The following is a 12,596-nucleotide window of genomic DNA, read 5'->3' as shown; positions in this document are numbered from 1 at the left end:
CCCTTGAAGGCCACTTAAAAGACTGGCTTTTCCTCTTATAAAATAGAGAAGCCTGCTACCGGATTTTAAGCAGAGGGCTGACATAATCAAACTCAACTTGCTGCTGTATTGATTATACACTGGAAGAGGTCTAGGGTCAGGGTTGCAGTTGGGAGACAAAAGTGGAAGCAGACGACCAGTTAGGAGGCCACTGCAGCCATCAGACAAGAGATGGCAGTGACTCAGGCCCAGCTGGTGACATCAAAGTGGTGAGAAGTGATCAGAGTCTGTATGTATTTTCAAGATAGAACCAACAGGATCTATACATGTGGCATGAAAGAGAAAAGTCAACATGAGTCCAAGACTTCTGATTTGAGCCACTGGAAGGATGGGTTTACGATAAACGCTGGAAGGCTGCTGGTGGAACAGGTTTATGGGTATCAGGAGCCCAGTTTTCCTTCATTCTCCGTCTCCCAACCACCAGCCAGACAGAGAGTCCACTTCCAAAGTGTCTCTTGAATCTTACTGGCTCTATCACCCCCACACAACCCTAGGAAACTCACAGCCGCCATCACAGCTCACCTGGACTCTTGAGACAGCCTCCTGCCTCCTATCCTGATCCCCGATCCATTCTCAAATGCCTCGTGTTTCTTATGAGGTTACACAGTCTGCAGCCAGAGTGATTTTTTTCACAGTACAATTCATCTTCCCTACTTAATGCCCTTTAGTGTTTTCCTGTGACATCAGACTCCATTCCCTGGGTCGCAAGTGCCTGTACCATCTGATGCCCACTTCCATCTCCACTCTCCTCCTTTGCTAAACCCTCCATGATGCAGACAATGGGCTTCTCGCAATTTCTCAAATTTCCACGCTCTTTGGCACCTCCAGGCTCCTGCCCATCTTGACCTCTGCCTGGAACGCTCTTTCTCCCACTCTGCATGGGCATGGCTGGTTCTTCCCCATCCTCCAGGTCTCTGCTTCTCAGAGAGGCCCCCCCAACCCACCCTAACAGAGGCACCCCAGTCCATAGTTCCCCATCACAGCATCTTTTATAGTACTTTCCACAATCAGTAAATATTTATATATAAATATATATATACATATACTTTTTTTTTTTTTTTTGCTGTTTTATTGGCTGCTCTCCCACCAAACTGTAAGCTCATTGAGCACGAGAAACATGTCTCTTTTGTTCATCACTATAGCCACAGGTCGGCAAAAGAAATAGAGATGCTCCACAGTGATGTGTAAATAAATATATATATAAATAAATATATTAAATGCAATGCAATATAAAGCTTAAACACAATACATAAAATTACTCTCCGAATAGCATCTATACTCCTTAAAATACAAGGCCTGGGACCCTCTGTCTCCTTCTCTCTCACCCATTGGTGCTTCCTCCACACTCACCTACTCGCCATGGCTCACGTTGGTCATGATGGGGGCTGTTTCCTCTGTCTGGAGCTCTCTTACCCCTCATTTCACATAGCTTCCCTCAGCTTAGACATCTGTCCCTCTTGAAACGTCTTCTCTGACCCCCTCACTGGTGTACACACAGAATATTTGCTGTTTTCATTACCTGCTTACCCTCTACTCACCCCCAGTCTGTAAGCAACTTGAATACAGGTGATGGGCCCTAAGCCTCATGTGATGTGATATTGTAATAGGGAAGAACCTTTATGTTCTATTACAAGTTAATCACTAAAGGGATGTTGCCTATAAGCTTAAATTACATAAAATGGCCCATCTCTTGGAACCCTGCCTCCCAGGTAATGAACTTTAAGCTAAGATACCTTTGTTTAGCTTGCAAGAAACATACTAACCAGGCCCACATCTGAACGGCTGCAGGAAGAGTCTGGCAGGCACCAGGACTTTACCTCCACCCCTTTTGTATAAAGCCTGAATTCTAACTCGGGGAAGATGGTTCTTTGGGACACTTGTCCGCCATCTTCTTGGTCTGCTGGTTTCCAGATAAAGTCGCTATTACTTGCCCCAACATCTCGTCTCTCAATTTATTGGCCTGTCATGCGGCGAGCAGTATGAGCTTGGACCTGGTAACAATAGCTCAAGCACAGGCACGGTGGCTGGCACAAAATAGATGCTCATAAAAAGTCATTAGAAAGGACTTCCCTGGTGGCGCCTGCCAATGCAGAGGACGTGGGTTCGAGCCCTGGTCCGGGAAGATTCCACATGCCACGGAGCAACTAAGCCTGTGCACCACAGGCTTAGTGCACCACAACTACTGAGCCTGCACTCTAGAGCCCACGAGCTGCAACTACTGAGCCCACAATGAAGAGTAGCCCCTGGTCAACACAACTAGAGAAAGCCCGCGTGCAGCAACGAAGACTCAACACAGCCAAAAATAAATAAATAAAATTTTTTAAAAAGTCATTAGAAGAATGAACAAGCCCATGAGTGAGTTAATGCCAACAACATATTTCTAGGGAGAGGTTCTAGGAGTAAATAAATGGGCTACTTTAATGTGTAAGACCTAACATTCGAATTTAACATAATACTTTGCACGCTGATAATTAAGGTATAAAAGTCCTTTAAAATTCATAGTACTCTTAGTCTAAGCAGTCTTACTTAACTTTTGGTGTGGTTTATACGATCATGTTGCTTACAAAACTCTTTAACTCAGCCCAGACCAAATGATCACAAAAATCAGTTTTTCCGTTATGTAAATATACCCACAGGGAAGAGGAAACATTTATTAAGCTTAAAGAGATCAAGACACTTGCCCAAGATCATAGCGAACATCCAACTCAAGTCAGAGGGTGAGCAAGTGCTCATTGGATGAGACTAGTATTTTTCAAGCTTCTTTTTCATCCCAACCCAGCATCAGAAATACATTTTACCTTTCAATCCAGAACGAGCGCTCACACACACACGTAACACACGTTTTATGAAAAGGTATTTCCCATTGCTACCAATGGTAAAGTGAAAGCAGAGTAGGGGAGAGAGGGGGGGATGAAGAGGTGGAGCACAGGGGATTTTTCGAGCAGTGAAACGATACATATGATCCTGTGATGATGGATACATTTGTCAAAATCCATAGAATTTAACACAAAGAACAAATGTAAACGTCAGAAACAATAGACTTCAGGTAATAATAATGTATCGATATTACTTCAGCAATAGCAACAAACGTACCATATACTATTGCAAGGTGTTAATAACAGGGGAAACTGGAGTAGGAGGCGGGGAAGGGGGAGAATGGGAACTCTGGATTTTACACTCCATTTTTCTGTAAACCTAAAACTGCTTTTATTTTATTTTATTTTTGCGGTACGCGGGCCTCTCACTGCCGTGGCCTCTCCCGTTGCGGAGCACAGGCTCCGGACGCGCAGGCTCAGCGGCCATGGCCCACGGGCCCAGCCGCTCCGCAGCATGTGGGATTCTCCCAGACGGGGCACGAACCCGTGTCCCCTGAATCGTCAGGCGGACCCTCAACCACTGCGCCACCAGGGAAGCCCAGCCCTACAACTGCTTTTTCTAAAAAGTCTGTTAGGGACTTCCCTGGTGGTCCTGTGGTTGAGACTCCGTGCTTCCACTGCAGGAGGCGTGGGTCCAATCCCTGGTGGAGGAATTAAGATCCCACACGCTGTGCAGCATGGCCAAAATAAATAAATAAATAAATAAAAGTCATTTTAAAAAGCATAGCAGAGACAACATTGCATAGTATTTTACTTATATAGAATATAAAAACTTTAAATAACAACACAGAAACAAAAATTTAGACATGATTTTTATTTAGTGAACAGACGTGCTTACCTGCTTGTAAATTCATTCTATGGACTACCAGAGGAGAAAGCAGTGTGTACATCTGGTACACTGTTGGACCTGGTTCTTTCCCTTTTTAAATCCAACCAAAATTGAAAACCCTAAAAATGCACCCAGATAGGTTGTTGTGATTAGTAATATAGTAATACTCCCTAGTTAGCACTGGAAATTTTTCTTTAATCTTAATCCTCATGATAAACATAATGTCTTTTTATCATTCTTCAGTATAAGAATTAAATGCAATCATTTATTCTCTTCATTGTTCAAGTTTAATTCAATTATTGATCACAGTTTTGAAAAGCAAATGTATCTTTTTTTAAAATATTTATTTATTTATTTGGTTGTGCCGGGCCTTAGTTGCAGCATTCAGGCTCCTTAGTTGTGCATTGCAAACTCTTAGTTGCGACATGCATGTGCGATCTAGTTCCCTGGCCAGGGATCGAACCTGGGCCCCCTGCATTGGGAGTGCGGAGTCTTAACCACTGCACCCAGGGAAGTCCCTCAAATGGATCTTTTATTCAAACATTTTTCTTTCAAGCTTCATATTTTCCTCGAAAAAGTAATGATTGTGACCTTGAGAGAAAAGCAAAATGTAACAACAATGCATATCTCTAACTTTATAACCTTCCATTCTATGTGTTACAATTATGTTGGGAACATACAGCAGCTAGAATTACCTTCTTTATAAGAAAAATTTAAAGACTTTGGAATGAACATCCTTTTGATGGAATGCTGGTGCCTCTGAGATTAGCTGATCCTATAAAGATGTGTGCCTTTGGCTTCGACTAGGCTATTTTAGAACTCTATAGAAATAAACTTTAACTTGTAGAAAACTCATAGCAATGCAAGTAAGTCTTCCATTTGACATGTACATAAATCCTGTTCAGCGAAGGTTTAACTGAACCGCTGGTACAAGAGGATCCATTTCCCAACTGGCTTTTCCATTCCCATGCCTGGTGCTTTGGCCACGATGGCTGGAAGGCTGGACTCAGCTGGTGCCGTTGACCACAGAACCTACATGTGGTCTCTTGTGTGGCTTGGGATTCTAAGAACAAAGCAACTGTGTCTCAGGAGAAAGCAGCCAGAGACCAAGCATTCCAAGGGACCAAAACTGAAGCTGCAAGGCATTTTTGACCCAGCCTTGGTAGAATTTGCACATCATCACCTCCACCCCATTTTATTGGTTACAAGAGAATCACTAAGGCCAGCCAGGGCTTCAAGTGGAGGGGAATTCGATCCCATCTCTTGATGAATTACAGCCATCTTTTAAAACCACCACGTCTTTTGGAATCCTTGAATGTGTTTGACATGTTAAAATATATCATGATTTTCCTCCAAAATTGTACTTAAGAATGTCCCAAAATCAGTTAAACATGCACTTTTATTATCCGAATACCATGTCCAAATATATCTGCCAAATGAGACAGTTTTTCAATCCAAGAAATCTACATCTTATTTCTGAGTGTATGTATTGTGCTTAGCTTAGTATTTTACCTTCTGGCAACCAGGAATTCCACCGTGTACGTAAGTGGATGTAGCCAGCTCCAACATCTGCACAAAATATGTCTAAAGGTTTTGCTCACTGGCATTTCATTTGATTTCAATAAACTTGTGAGGTTCAAGTAAAATTTCTTTAGGTGCCAAAGCTTCATGATGAATAAACCATGGTTGTTGGTCCTTTTTTGTGGTCATGTTTGTTGTCTAAGCTTGTAATTCTTCTACAGGTTTCCAGTTTAGACAGCTGAATTAACAATGTATTTTCAGGCTTCCCTGGTGGCTCAGTGGTTAAGAATCTGCCTGCCAATGCTGGGGACACGGGTTCGATCCCCGGTCCGGCAAGATCCCACATGCCACAGAGCAACTAAGCCCGTGCTCCACAACTACCGAGCCTGCGCTCTAGAGCCCGCGTGCCACAATTACTGAAGCCCGTGAGCCACAACCACTGAGCCTGCGAGCCACAACTACTGAAGCCCGCGCACCTAGAGCCCATGCTCCGCAATAAGAGAAGCCACCACAATGAGAAGCCCGCGCACTGCAACAAAGAGTAGCCCCCACTCGCTGCAGCTAGAGAAAGCCCGCACACAGCAATGAAGACCCAACGCAGCCATAAATAAATAAATAAATTTATTTATTTTAAATATATATATATTTTTTTTCCAACTCAGAGATCATATCTAATCCAGTTGCGAGTGAAATTAAACACCACAAAAAAAATCCTTTTGTAGGAACAAAATTGTGTTATTTGTAATGAGGTGGATGGACCTAGAGTCTGTCATACGGAGTGAAGTAAGTCAGAAAGAGAAAAACAAATACCATATGCTAAAGCGCATATATGGAATCTAAAAAAAAACGGTACTGATGAACCTAGTGGCAAGGCAGAAATACTCAGACGTAGAGAACGGACTTGAGGACACGGGGAGTAGGAAGGGTAAGCTGGGATGAAGTGAGAGAGTAGCGCTGACATATGTACACTACCAAATGTAGAATAGATAGCTAGTGGGAAGCAGCCGCATAGCACAGAGAGATCAGCTCGGTGCTTTGTGACCACCTAGAGGGGTGGGATAGGGAGGGTGGGAGGGAGGCTCAAGAGGGAGGGGATATGGGGATATATATATATGTATAGCTGATTCACTTTGTTGTACAGCAGAAACTAACACAACATGGTAAAGCAATTATACTCCAATAAATATATTTTTTAAAAAAGAAAAAAATCCTTTTGTCACTCGTATCCGATCTAATTGAAAGTGTTGGAAATTTATATCAGTGTTTTTATCAAGCTGAATCACAAACTCTGTATCAGACTATAATTGCATTAAAGCGTTGCTTCCCTATGTTCTGCAGTAGTACGGATTTGGTGAGATATTCTGAGATACTAAGAGGTTTAATTTTCAACTTGTCAGCTGATGTATCATTTTACCCTCAAAAGTCATATGTCCTATTCCATACATACTGGAAGAATAATTGTTAGCAGTTGTGTGACCCGTTTTCCTTTTTGCCACTTAATGTGTTGTTAAATAGATTATTAGAAGTCTCTTTCATTCATAGCAGATGACAACTTAGAAATCATTGATAAATTTATGTATTTTCCCTTCGGAAACGTGAGGGACTTATTGACAGGTTACCATGTTATTTTCTCGGGTGTGTTTTTAATTTTGAAGATTTTAAGTTTTCGTTTGTAAAAATTTCATCACAAATTATATGTTGTCTCTCATTTTTGTTAAGCTTTGCATATTTTATTAAATCACACTTAAATAATGTTCATTATAAAACTTTGCATCTACTTCGTCCTTTTCAGAATGCAGCTCAAATAAAATAAAAATTTTTATTGGTTAGTATTTTTCTCAATATTGTCATGTTTACACTTCCAGATCGAGAAGTTGAACTTGAACATACCTCTACATTTTTCCCATCATCTTCCTTCTACTAATAATGATAAAACAACCCAGTATAAGAGCGATGTATATTAGTTCAATTAAAATGTTATAATAGGGACTTCCATGGTGGTGCAGTGGTTAAGAATTTGCCTGCCTATGCTGGAGACACGGGTTTGGTCCCTGGTCTGGGAAGATCCCACATGCTGCGGAGCAACTAAGCCCATGAGCCACAACTACCGAGCCTCCGCTCTAGAGTCTGCAAGCCACAACTACTGAGCCCATGTGCCTAGAGTCCGTGCTTCACAACAAGAGAAGCCGCCGCAATGAGAAGCCTGTGCACTACAATGAAGAGTAGCCCCTGCTCGCCGCAACTAGAGAAAGCCCGCGCACAGCAACGAAGACCCAATGTAGCCAAAAAAAAAAAAAAAAAAAAAGTTATAATAGCCACCAACTGGGGAAAAAATGTCAGATAACTTTCTTCCCCCAAAATACTCTGAATACTAATTAAATAATACTCAGTTGAGAGTCTTCACAATTTCCTGACCCAAATAAAACACTGCGGTTCTTCACAACTAACTGCACATTATAATATACAATTAAACTGTACAACATTAACGTCCTGATAGGAAATTGATCAAGTTAGCCATCATATACCAGAAAACTGAAGGAGATGCCCAGGGCCAGCTACATAATTTGCAGGGCCCAGTGCACAATGAAAATGTAGGACCCTGCTTGGACATAAGTCAATCCCCCATTTCCAAGGGCCCATCACCCCAACCCACGTCAGACAGGTGCGCCCAGTGGAATGTGGCAGCAGTCGAGAGACAGGGGCAGAAATGGGGAAACCAGGTGACCCAGTGCACCTGGGGTGGCGTGGAGGGGTGGCTGAGAACCTGTCCCAGAGAGGCAGGGAGGCGATGAGACATAGACACCGTGGAAGGCAGGTCATGTATGAGCCGAGGCTCCAAGCCCCCAGTGCCTGCTTCATTGTCCCATCTGACTTCACTGATACAACACAAATTCAAAGATTAAATTAATAAGAATTTCAAAACAGTGACAGCAAAGCATTAGATTCCAAGTACAGGACACTTCTGTGTGTTGGGCCCTGAACAATGGCACTGGTGGCACCCCCATGAAGCCAGCCCTGGAGAGGGCAGTGAGCAAAAGAGTGAATGATGTTCCCAGCTAACTCACCCCATCTCACACAGCTAGCTGGTCCTCACATGGTTGCCATGACAGCTGTTTGGGGATGAAGGGTATGTGATGCCCTCTCCTAATCTTTTTTTTTTCTTTCACGTCATGACCAACTTATCACATCTAAGGGCTTATCTCTCTTAGGGCCTGTCCTCACGAGGTGAGAAGTGTCAGGAAAGCAACCTGGTACAGCAGCAAGAATGGGACCAGGAGTCAGACAACGCCGGTTGTCTCCCTCTAACCTTCCACACCGTGGGCGCGTCCCTTCATCACTCTGGGCCTCTGCTTCCTATTGCTAAATTCCTCATGTTATAATGGTGGCTTCCTTATTATTATTATTAATGAGAGGGTTAGACTAGGTCACCTCTAACATTGCCTCCAGCTCTGTTTCTGGGAGAAGGAAACAATGCAAATAGATGTTTGGCAAAAGGCGTTTGGCCTCTTGACTGTTTTATCTCCCTTTTCAGTGGACTGGTTGTAATCAGTATAATTTGATTTATCAAAGCCATATCTGAGCTGTTTGGTGTGGTGTTGTCACCACATAAAAGACAAAAGTAAGGAGGTGTGAGTAATTTGGATGTGTGTAGGCAAAGGAAGCTCTCATTTCCTTAGGGCCCAGAGCAGATAGGCTAATTCTGTGACTCCAGATTTTAAAATAACAATAATTAGTACCTGTGACAGTTCTTTTATCTAAGGTGCTCATAGGGCTTTGTTGTCTTTAACCCATTAATTCACCTGCCTCAAGCCATCAGGGGGTCAGGAGGAATCTCCTTAGCAGACTAGCACACCAGTAACTCAAACCTCACAACAGTGAGGAATGCCATGACTAAAGGCCAGTCAGAAATGGGTGGGAGGAGAGACATGGTCGCCAAAATAGTCCTCTTGGAAGAATTAAATGGGAAATCTTCCTGTTGCTCTCCTAACAGCAATTTCACAGCTCACAGGGTCTTTTGGGTGAATCCTCCTGGATGTCACATTTTAGCATCTGGAAAATTCCTTTACGCTTAACGTAAACTTTAGATTAGCTTTTACAGCTTCAGACAGACCGTGATTATGCCCAAAGCAAGTAAAGGGGAGGACTCTTCTCCCTAGAATCATCTTCTCTCAGAGGAAAAAAAAAGCTTTTTAAAGTTAGGGAATCTTGGGACTTCCCTGGTGGCGCAGTGGTTAAGAATCCGCCTGCCAATGCAGGGGACACAGGTTTGAGCCCTGGTCCAGGAAGATCCCACATGCTGTGGAGCAACTAAGCCCTCAAGCCACAACTGCTGAGCCTGCGCTCTAGAGCCCGCAAGCCACAACTGCTGAGCCCAGGTGCCACAACTACTGAAGCCCACGTGCCTAGAGCCCGTGCTCCACAAGAGAAGCCACCGCAATGAGAAGCCCGCGCACCACAAAGAAGAGTAGCCCCCGCTCACCTCAACTAGAGAAAGCCTGCGCACAGCAACAAAGACCTAATGCAGTCATAAATAAATAAGTTTTAAAAAATAAAAAATAAAGTTAAAGAGCCTTTATATGATAGAACACCACTGCAGAATGAATTTGTCCAGGGTTTGTTAAGATTCTGATTTACTTGCAGGTGGTTTCCATTTAAAAGCATTGGTTGGAAAACCACACTGCTAAAAAGTACCTTCACATGGCCTGGAATTCTATCATTAGAATCCTTCAATTAATCAACCCATCCATCACCTAGGAGGTGCTCCCCACAGGGCCAGGTGCTATGGGGATATAAAATGTGGAGCCTAACCTCCAAGCAACTACAAGTCTAATCAAGGGGATGAGACCACTACAAATAAAAGTAATTAATAGATGTATTATTTAAATTCATTTATTGCTTATAGTTATTAATAAATTGATTAATACAAATAAAATGGGAAGAAAATATTATTTCCATAATTTTGGACAACACAGACCCTACATGTTGTAGAGTTCCTGGCAGGAGTGATCAGTGAGGGCCAGAGTGATCAGGGAAGCTCACAGAGGAGGTAAGATGAACTAGACCTCAGATGTAGGGAAAGTATATTTGGGTAGGAAGCAGGATCAATGGGAATTGAGCACAGAGGATAAGTGGGAGGAAAGCAAACGGTAGTTCAGGACAGGGACAACCCCTAAGAGAAGGCAAGCAGATGGGAGAGAGAAAACCAACGTGAATAAAACACAGGGTCAGCAGACCTGAAGGAGATATGGTTGGATGGGGGAGGGAGGGGCCCGTTCACAGGGACACTTGAAACCACGCTAACAAGCACTGATTGGGGTCTTCAGGAGTCCTCTGTCAAATGCAAATATCCATATATTCAATATCCTGTAATAAACCATAACAGAAAAGAACATGAAAAAGAACATATATAAACAGCAAAGATATATATATCTCTGAACCACTTTGCTGTATACCAGAATCTAACATAACATTGTAAATCAACTATACTTCAATTTTTTAAAATTAATTGTGGATAACTAATAGGGACCTAATATCTAGCACAGGGAACTCTACTCAATACTCTGTAATAGCCTATTCGGGAAAGGAATCTAAAAAAAGAGTGGATATATGTATAACTGATTCACTTTTCCGTACAGCACAAACTAACACAACATTGTAAATCAACTATACCCCGATAAAAAATTTTAAAAAATAAAATTAAAATAATAGTTCATTTAAAAAATGAAAGCAAGGAAAACCTCCAAACATTTTTTTAAAAGGCAAATATCCAGGAAAAGAACCAAGGAGTTAAGTAAATTTGAAGGGGAGCTTGGGGGGTGGCCTGCAGTCAGTATAGCCTGGACCCTGTACTGCGCGCTCTATTATACGTCACCACAGAGAAAAAGAATATGTTATACCAATATCAGCTGGAACTTTTAACTGCAAGTTCTTCTATCTTGGGCCCTGGGAAACCCCCAATGGAATGAGACCGAGAAAGAGTACGTTCTGATGGGGGTGAGGAGAGCAAGGAGAGCGGGAAATTATACCAAAGGCTTTGGCAATCCCGGAAGAGCTGGTCCAGGTAGGGACCCCACCTGATGGGCAGCCGAAGCCTGAGGAACCACCTCCACAGGAGAGGAAAAGAAACGGGCAGAGCAGAGAAGACAAATTTCCCCTAATTCACACTGATGCCAACCACTGGCCCTTTTGATGTGTGTGACCCTTCTTTACGGCCCAGTAAACATCTTATTCCTCTGGGATGGATGCTTTTTTGGGTCTTATGATCAAGATGTGGGGAAGACTGGAGATGGCTTTTTAGGGAGCAGGTCAGAAGAAGAACGAAGTGTCCTCACGTGAGCCCAACAGAGGGCCTCTCGCAGCCTCCAGGTCACATGGGAGGCTGTGGGGAGGGGGCGGTCTTTCCTAAAGCCACACCCCTTTATAGGCCCTGCAGGAACCCGAGTGCGGGCCTCCATCCTTCTGCCCGTTTGGGGAGAGATTAAAGACGCTGAGGTTGTCTCCTTCTTACTCATTGGCAGTTACAACCTCGCAGCCACTACAGTCTCAGCCTCCAGCGTGCACGCAGAGGAGGTAAGTGGGACTGAAGGGGCCATGCCCTCAGCTGTCAGCCTGGGTCACTCCAGGTAGCTGGCTTGGGAATAGCTGAAGGGGAGTAGAGCTAGGGGTATTCAGCTGCAAGGCACTTGTTTCCAAATGAATATGTGTGATGTTTTTCTAGACAACCCCAGGCAAGGCGTAGAGTTTGGTGCTAAACTCTCCAAAAAGTTAATCGAAGGCAGAGACCTTTTTGTAAATTCTTCGACAGACCAACAGTGGGTATTTAACTGTAATGCGCTGCCTTGGATTGACTTGAATTAAAAGAAGGAAGAGTCATTAAACTGACTGGGAAAAATCATCTGCCTGTCTCCTTCGAGCAGTGCCTCATGTCTTGAATGATCAAATGGTCCATTCATGTTGACAACCCTTGTTCTGCAGCCTGCTATAACTGGAGTCCTAACCATCATGCAAACGTTGTCACATGCCCGATTTTTATGAAAAAGATCCTGCCTTAGCCTTCAGAAAGCCTTGGTGGAAATTATGACATGAAAATTCATGAGTTTTCTGGAGCCCCTAAGTGAAGATGGTTCTCCTTTCCCAGCAGGATAGAGCTAGGATAGTTTGGAGGGGTTGATAGTTTTGAGCTATTTCATTCAGTAGGTCCAGGTGTCTTCATGTGGGAATCAGAGATATTATAGTGTCCTGCCCAAGACTACCCAACAGGGGTTCTTGAGGGTGCAGGTAAAGTTATGAAGTTATGTTTGCTCCTTTTTTTTTTTTTTTTTTGCACGGGA

Source organism: Grampus griseus, assembly GCF_964374135.1.
Source record: "Grampus griseus genome assembly, chromosome: 11".
Lineage (NCBI taxonomy): Eukaryota > Metazoa > Chordata > Mammalia > Artiodactyla > Delphinidae > Grampus > Grampus griseus.
Note: the sequence above shows the minus strand (reverse complement) of the source record.